Below are 7,364 nucleotides of genomic sequence, written 5' to 3'. Positions count from 1 at the left end.
TCAATTAGTTTCTCTGATGCAGCAAAACTGCAAGTTTTATGGACTTCCATCTGAAGATCCTTTTCAGTTCTTAATTGAATTCTTGTAGATATGTGATACTGTTAAGACTACTGGAGTAGATCCTAAAGTCTACAGGCTCATGCTTTTCCCTTTTGCTGTGAGAGACAGAGCTAGAATATGGTTGGACTCTCAACCTAAGGATAGCCTAAACTCTTGGGATAAGCTGGTAAAGGCTTTCTTAGCCAAGTTCTTTCCTCCTCAAAAGCTGAGTAAGCTTAGAGTGGATGTTCAAACCTTCAGACAGAAAGAAGGTGAATCCCTCTATGAAGCTTGGGAGAGATACAAGGAACTGACCAAAAAGTGTCCTTCTGACATGCTTTCAGAATAGACCATCCTGGATATATTCTATGATGGTCTGTCTGAATTAGCTAAAATGTCATCGGATACTTCTGCAGGTGGATCCATTCACCTAAAGAAAATGCCTGCAGAAGCTCAAGAACTCATTGACATGGTTGCTAATAACCAGTTCATGTACACTTCTGAAAGGAATCCTGTGAATAATGGGACGCCTATGAAGAAGGGAGTTCTTGAAATTGATACTCTGAATGCTATATTGGCTCAGAATAAAATATTGACTCAGCAAGTAAATATGATTTCTCAGATTCTGAATGGAATGCAAGCTGCATCCAACAGTACTCAAGAGGCATCTTCTGAAGAAGAAGCTTATGATCCTGAGAACCCTGCAATAGCAGAGGTAAATTATATGGGTGAACCTTATGGAAACACCTATAACCCCTCATGGAGAAATCACCCAAATTTCTCATGGAAGGATCAACAAAAGCCTCAACAAGGCTTTAATAATGGTGGAAGAAACAGGTTTAGCAATAGCAAGCCTTTTCCATCATCCACTCAGCAACATACAGAGAACTCTGAACAAAATACCTCTAATTTAGCAAACTTAGTCTCTGATCTATCTAAGGCCACTCTGAGTTTCATGAATGAAACAAGGTCCTCCATTAGAAATTTAGAGGCACAAGTGGGCCAGCTGAGTAAAAGGATCACTGAAATCCCTCCTAGTACTCTCCCAAGCAATACAGAAGAAAATCCAAAAGGAGAGTGCAAGGCCATTGATATAACCATCATGGCCGAATCCAAGGAGGAAGGGGAGGACGTCAATCCCAAGGAGGAAGACCTCCTGGGACGTCCCAGTGATCAATAAGGAGTTTCCCTCTAAGAAACCAAAGGAATCTGAGACTCATCTAGAGACCATAGAGATTCCATTGAACCTCCTTATACCATTCATGAGCTCTTAAGAGTATTCTTCTTCTGAAGAGAATGAAGAAGTTACTGAAGAGCAAGTTGCCAAGTTCCTTGGTGCAATCATGAAGCTGAATGCCAATTTATTTGGTAATGAAACTTGGGGAGATGAACCTCCCCTGTTCACCAATGAACTAAATGCATTGGATCAACTGAGATTGCCTCAGAAGAAACAGGATCCTGGAAAGTTCCTAATACCTTGTACCATAGGCACCATAACCTTTTAGAAGGCTCTATGTGACCTTGGGTCAGGAATAAACCTCATGCCACTCTCTGTAATGGAGAAACTGGGAATCTTTGAGGTGCAAGCTGCTAGAATCTCATTAGAGATGGCAGACAACTCAAGAAAAGAAGCCTATGGACAAGTAGAGGACATGTTAATAAAGGTTGCAAGCCTTTACATCCCTGCTGATTTCATAATCCTAGATACTGGGAAGGATGAGGATGAATCCATCATCCTTGGAAGACCCTTCCTAGCCACAGCAAGAGCTGTGATTGATGTTAACAGAGGTGAACTAGTCCTTCAATTGAATGAGGACTCCCTTGAGTATAAAACTCAAGGACATCCTTCTGTAAACATGGAAAAGAGGCACAGTAAGCTTCTCTCAAAACAGAGTCAACCAGATCCCCTACAGTCAAACTGTAAGTTTGGTGTTGGGAGGCCACAACCAAACTCTAAGTTTGGTGTTGAACTCCCATATCCAAACTCTAAGTTTGGTGTTGGGGAGTCTCAACAATGCTCTGAACATCTGTGAGGCTCCATGAGAGCCCACTATCAAGCTATTGACATTAAAGAAGCGCTTGTTGGGAGGCAACCCAATTTTTATTTATCTAATTTTATTTTCATTTTTGTTGTTCTTTCATGTTTTATTAGGTTCATGATCATGTGGAGTCACAAAATAAATACAAAAATTAAAAACAGAATCAAAACCAGCAGAAGAAAAATCACACCCTGGAGGAAGGACTCACTGGCGTTTAAACGCCAGTAAGGAGCATCTGGCTGGCGTTCAACGCCAGAACAGAGCATGGATCTGGCGCTGAACACCAGAAACAAGCATAGAACTGGCGTTCAACGCCAGAAACATGCTGCATCTGGGCGTTGAACGCCCAGAACAAGCATCAGTTCGGCGTTTAAATGCCAGAATTGCATGCAAAGGCATTTTACATGCCTAATTGGTGCAGGGATGTAAATCCTTGACACCTCCAGATCTGTAGACCCCACAGGATCCCCACATACCTCCACTCACCTTACCTCCTCATAATCCTATATCACCCTCTCTCTCCATTCATAGTCATCCCTTCTGTTTTTCCAGTCACCACTCACATCCATACACCCCACCTACCTTCAAAATTCAAAATCACTTTCCCACCCAAGCCCACCCATATAGCCAAATACACACATCCCTCCATCTCCTCCATATCTTCTTCTTCTTCTTCTACTATTCTTTCTTCTTTTGCTCGAGGGCGAGCAACATTCTAAGTTTGGTGTGGTAAAAGCATAGTTTTTTTTATTTTTCCATAACCATTGATGGCACCTAAGGCCAGAGAAACCTCTAGGAAGAGGAAAGGGAAGACAAAAGCTTCCACCTCCAAGTCATAGGAGATGGAGAGATTCATCTCAAGGGTCTATAGCTCAGTGGTAGAACATTTGACTGCAAATCAAGAGATCCCTGAGATACCTCAGGGGATACATTTTCCTCCACACAATTATTGGGAGCAACTAAGGATAGGAGCACCAAGAGCACTCCATCATCCTCCATGAAATTAGAGAAGATCAAAGAGCTATGAGGGAGGAGCAACAAAGACAAGGAAGAGACATAGAAGAGCTCAAGGACATCATTGGTTCCTCAAGAAGAAAACACCACCATCACTAAGGTGGACTCATTCCTTGTTCTTAAACTTTCTATTTTTCGTTTTCTTATGCTAAATGTTTATCTATGTTTGTGTCTTATTATATGATCATTAGTATCTAAGTATCTATGCCTTAAAGTAGTGAATATGAATCCATCACCTCTCTTAAATGAAAAATGTTTTAATTACAAAAGAACAAGAAGTACATGGTTTCTAATTCATCCTTGAAACGAGTTTAATTATTTTGATGTGGTGACAATACTTTTTATTTTCTGAATGAATGCTTGAACAGTGCATATGTCTTTTGAAGTTGTTGTTTAAGAATGTTAAATATGTTGGCTCTTGAAAGAATGATGATAAGGAGAAATGTTATTTGATAATCTGAAAAATCACAAAATTGATTCTTGAAGCAAGAAAAAGCAGTGAATACAGAAAGCTTGCGAAAAAAAAAAAGGAGAAAAAATGGCAAAAAAAATGGAAAAAGAAAAAGCAAGCAGGAAAAGCCAAAAGCTCTTAAAACCAAAAGGCAAGAGCAAAAAGCCAATAACCCTTAAAACCAAAAGGCAAGGGTAATGAAAAGGATCCCAAGGCTTTGAGCATCAGTGGATAGGAGGGCCTAAAGGAATAAAATCCTGGCCTAAACGGCTAAACCAAGCTGTCCCTAACCATGTGCTTGTGGCGTGAAGGTGTCAAGTGAAAACTTGAGACTGAGCCGTTAAAGTCAAGGTCCAAAGCAAAAGAAGAGTGTGCTTAAGAACCCTGGACACCTCTAATTGGGGACTTTAGCAAAGCTGAGTCACAATCTGAAAAGGTTCACTCAATTATGTGTCTGTGGCATTTATGTATCCGGTGGTAATACTGGAAAACAAAGTGCTTAGGGCCACGGCCAAGACTCATAAAGTAGCTGTGTTCAAGAATCAACATACTGAACTAGGAGAATCAATAACACTATCTGAACTCTGAGTTCCTATAGATGCCAATCATTCTGAACCTCAATGGATAAAGTGAGATGCCAAAACTATTCAAGAGGCAAAAAGCTACAAGTCCCGCTCATCTGATTGGAGCTATGTTTCATTGATATTTTGGAATTTATAGTATATTCTCTTCTTTTTATCCTATTTGATTTTCAGTTGCTTGGGTACAAGCAACAATTTAAGTTTGGTGTTGTGATGAGCGGATAATTTATAAGCTTTTTGGCATTGTTTTTAGTATGTTTTGAGTAGGATCTAGTTACTTTTAGGGATGTTTTTATTAGTTTTTATGTTAAATTCACATTTCTGGACTTTACTATGAGTTTGTATGTTTTTCTATGATTTCTGAAATTGAGGGACTTGAGCAAAAATCAGATTCAGAGGTAGAAGAAGGACTGCTGATGCTGTTGGATTCTGACCTCCCTGCACTCAAAGTGGATTTTCTGGAGCTACAGAACTCAAAATGGCGCGCTTCCAATTGCGTTAGAAATTAGACATCCAGGGCTTTCCCGAAATATATAATAGTCTATACTTTGGCCGAGTTTAGAGGACGCAAAAGGGCGTTGAACGCCAGTTTTATGCTGCAGTCTGGAGTTAAATGCCAGAAACACGTCACAAGCCAGAGTTGAACGCCAGAAACACGTTACAAACTGGCGTTCAACTCCAAGAATGACCTCTCCACGTGTAAACTTCAAGCTCAGCCCAAGCACACACTAAGTGGGCCCCGGAAGTGGATTTATGCATCAATTACTTACTTCTGTAAACCCTAGTAACTAGTTTAGTATAAATATAACTTTTTACTATTGTATTAGACATCTTATGATTTTTTAGTTCATCTTTGGATCATATTAATCACGTATGGAGGCTGGCCATTCAGCCATGCCTGGACTATTATCACTTTTGTATATTCAACGGTAGAGTTTCTGCACTCCATAGATTAAGGTGTGGAGCTCTGCTGTTCCTCATGATTTAATGCAAACTACTACTGTTTTTCTATTCAATTCAATTTATTCCGCTTCTAAGATATCCGTTCGTGCTTCAACATGAATGTGATGATCGTGACAGTCATCATCATTCCCCATGAACACGTGCCTGACAACCACTTCCGTTCTACCTTAGATTGAATGAGTATCTCTTGGATTCCTTAATCGGAATCTTCGTGGTATAAGTTAGAACCCATGGATGGCCATTCCTGAGATCCGGAAAGTCTAAACCTTGTCTGTAGTATTCCGAGTAGGATCTGGGAAGGGATGGTTGTGACGAACTTCAAACTCGCGAGTGCTGGACGTAGTGACAGACGCAAAAGGAGGGTGAATCCTATTCCAGTATGATCGAAAACCTCTAGATGATTAGCGATGCCGTGACAGAGCATTTGGACCTTTTTCACAAGAGAGGATGGGATGTAGCCATTGACAACGGTGATGCCCTTACAGAAAGCTTGCCATGGAAAGGGGTAAGACTGATTGGATGAAGACAGCGGGAAAGCAGGGGGTCAGAGGAACGAAAGTATCTCTATACGCTTATCTGAAATTCTCACTAATGATATACATAAGTATTTCTATCTTTATTTTCTGTTTATCTATTATTATTATTCGAAAACTCCATATCCATTTGATATCCGCCTGACTGAGATTTACAAGATGACCATAGCTTGCTTCATACCAATAATCTCCGTGGGATTGATCCTTACTCACGTAAGGTTTTATTACTTGGACGACCCAGTACACTTGCTGGTTAGTTGTGTGAAGTTGTGAAGTTATGTTTGGACCATGGTATTGTGCACCAGTTATTGGCGCCATTGCCAGGGAGAGAACGAGCAACAAATTTTACAACCTGAGTAATAATTTTGCATACCACAAATAAACAGAAAACAGGATTAGAAGATCAAGAATACAAGATAACAGGCCTCTGACTCAATCTGCGAAGCTAAGGCTTACTGAAGAATATTTACATACAAAATATACAACCTTTAACCCAAAGATACATGTTTAAAAACCCTAGTTCTCCATAAAAACTCTGAGAGGTACCAAAATAAGGTAAGTTGTCGGAGAGTTAAATACGTAAGATTATATACAAATATACACCAAAACAATAACCCAAAAACCACTTCGCTGCAGCGCTCCAAACGCCTACCGAGGTGCCTCTCGACCTGCATTTGGAAATGCTAGAGGAAATCCTAGAACGCCGACACTCAGATATTAAAGCTTAAAGTGATAATATAAAAACCATAAACAGGTGGTCTTCTAAGGATATCTAAGCCTAACTTGAACTTAACCTTAAGTCTAAGTCTTTCCATATTTCCTCTATTCTTCCATCTCCATTGAATTTGCATAAACAGACAAGCAGATAAAAGGAAACACAGATAGAGTACAAGTAGTACAGATAGCAAGTATAACAGTTAACATATTATAACGAATTAGGCACTCCCAATTAATGCATAGCAAACAAGCAAACAATATGCACATGATGCATGCATGTCCTATGGCTGATGAGGCTCATCTGTCGGTTATCGAGCCAACCCGACAAGTCCGGCTGCTAAACCCTGGATTGTCCCCCGTCGTGCATCGCCAAGAGTCTATGCATAGCTTTTTCACACACACACACACACAAAAACACACACATATATATATATATATATCAAATTGCTCAATGGGGATACCATTCCCGATAATTTGTACGTGCCCAGTCACCCTTACAACGTAGGGTCAACAAAGTATTGAGTCTCAACCTGGAACACGTGGTGGCAAGTCACGGTACTTTACCCAGAGAAACTCGTATCTCGGATAATTGAGTGCGTAAGCCAAATGCATTCATAATACTTGTGATCATTGCATAATCATCTTTATTAAAGTCATAACACCATATGCACTCCAAGTGTTTTTACATTTCCATTGATAATTCATCAATTTCCAACCTTACTTCACCCCCAAGCTACCTCCATTTCCTAACTCCATCTTTTTACAAGAATTACTACTATAATTTAGGGCTAAAAGAATGAAAATAGAGATTTAGAAGTTTCAAATTAGGCTTAAAAACACAAAATCCAGTTTTGCTGAAAAAGGGGCCACTCGTACGCGTGGGAGTGCATTTACTGAAAGGTAATGCGTACACGTGGGCGTATAATTTTCTATGCTCATGTACGCAAGCACCCTGCTCGTGTATGCGAGAATCCTGACCCGAAAGAGTTGGTTGCGTCGCGTGCAAGTGGTCGCGTATGCAACACCT

The 7,364-nt window shown here is 40.2% G+C and overlaps 1 non-coding gene across 1 annotated transcript; it reads right to left on the bottom strand.

Moving 5' to 3' along the window:
- Nucleotides 1–271: 271 nt before the first annotated feature.
- On the bottom strand, nucleotides 272–379 carry LOC148555415 (small nucleolar RNA R71). Its single transcript, XR_015886549.1, has one exon. It is a non-coding gene; the product is annotated as a small nucleolar RNA R71 (small nucleolar RNA).
- Between the last annotated feature and the right edge of the window lie 6,985 nt (nucleotides 380–7,364).

The sequence above is a fragment of the Arachis ipaensis genome, chromosome B6, assembly GCF_059453495.1.
Source record: "Arachis ipaensis isolate K30076 ecotype BB chromosome B6, ASM5945349v1, whole genome shotgun sequence".
Taxonomy (NCBI): Eukaryota; Viridiplantae; Streptophyta; class Magnoliopsida; order Fabales; family Fabaceae; genus Arachis; species Arachis ipaensis.
Note: the sequence above shows the minus strand (reverse complement) of the source record. Positions and strands in the feature narration are given on the sequence as shown.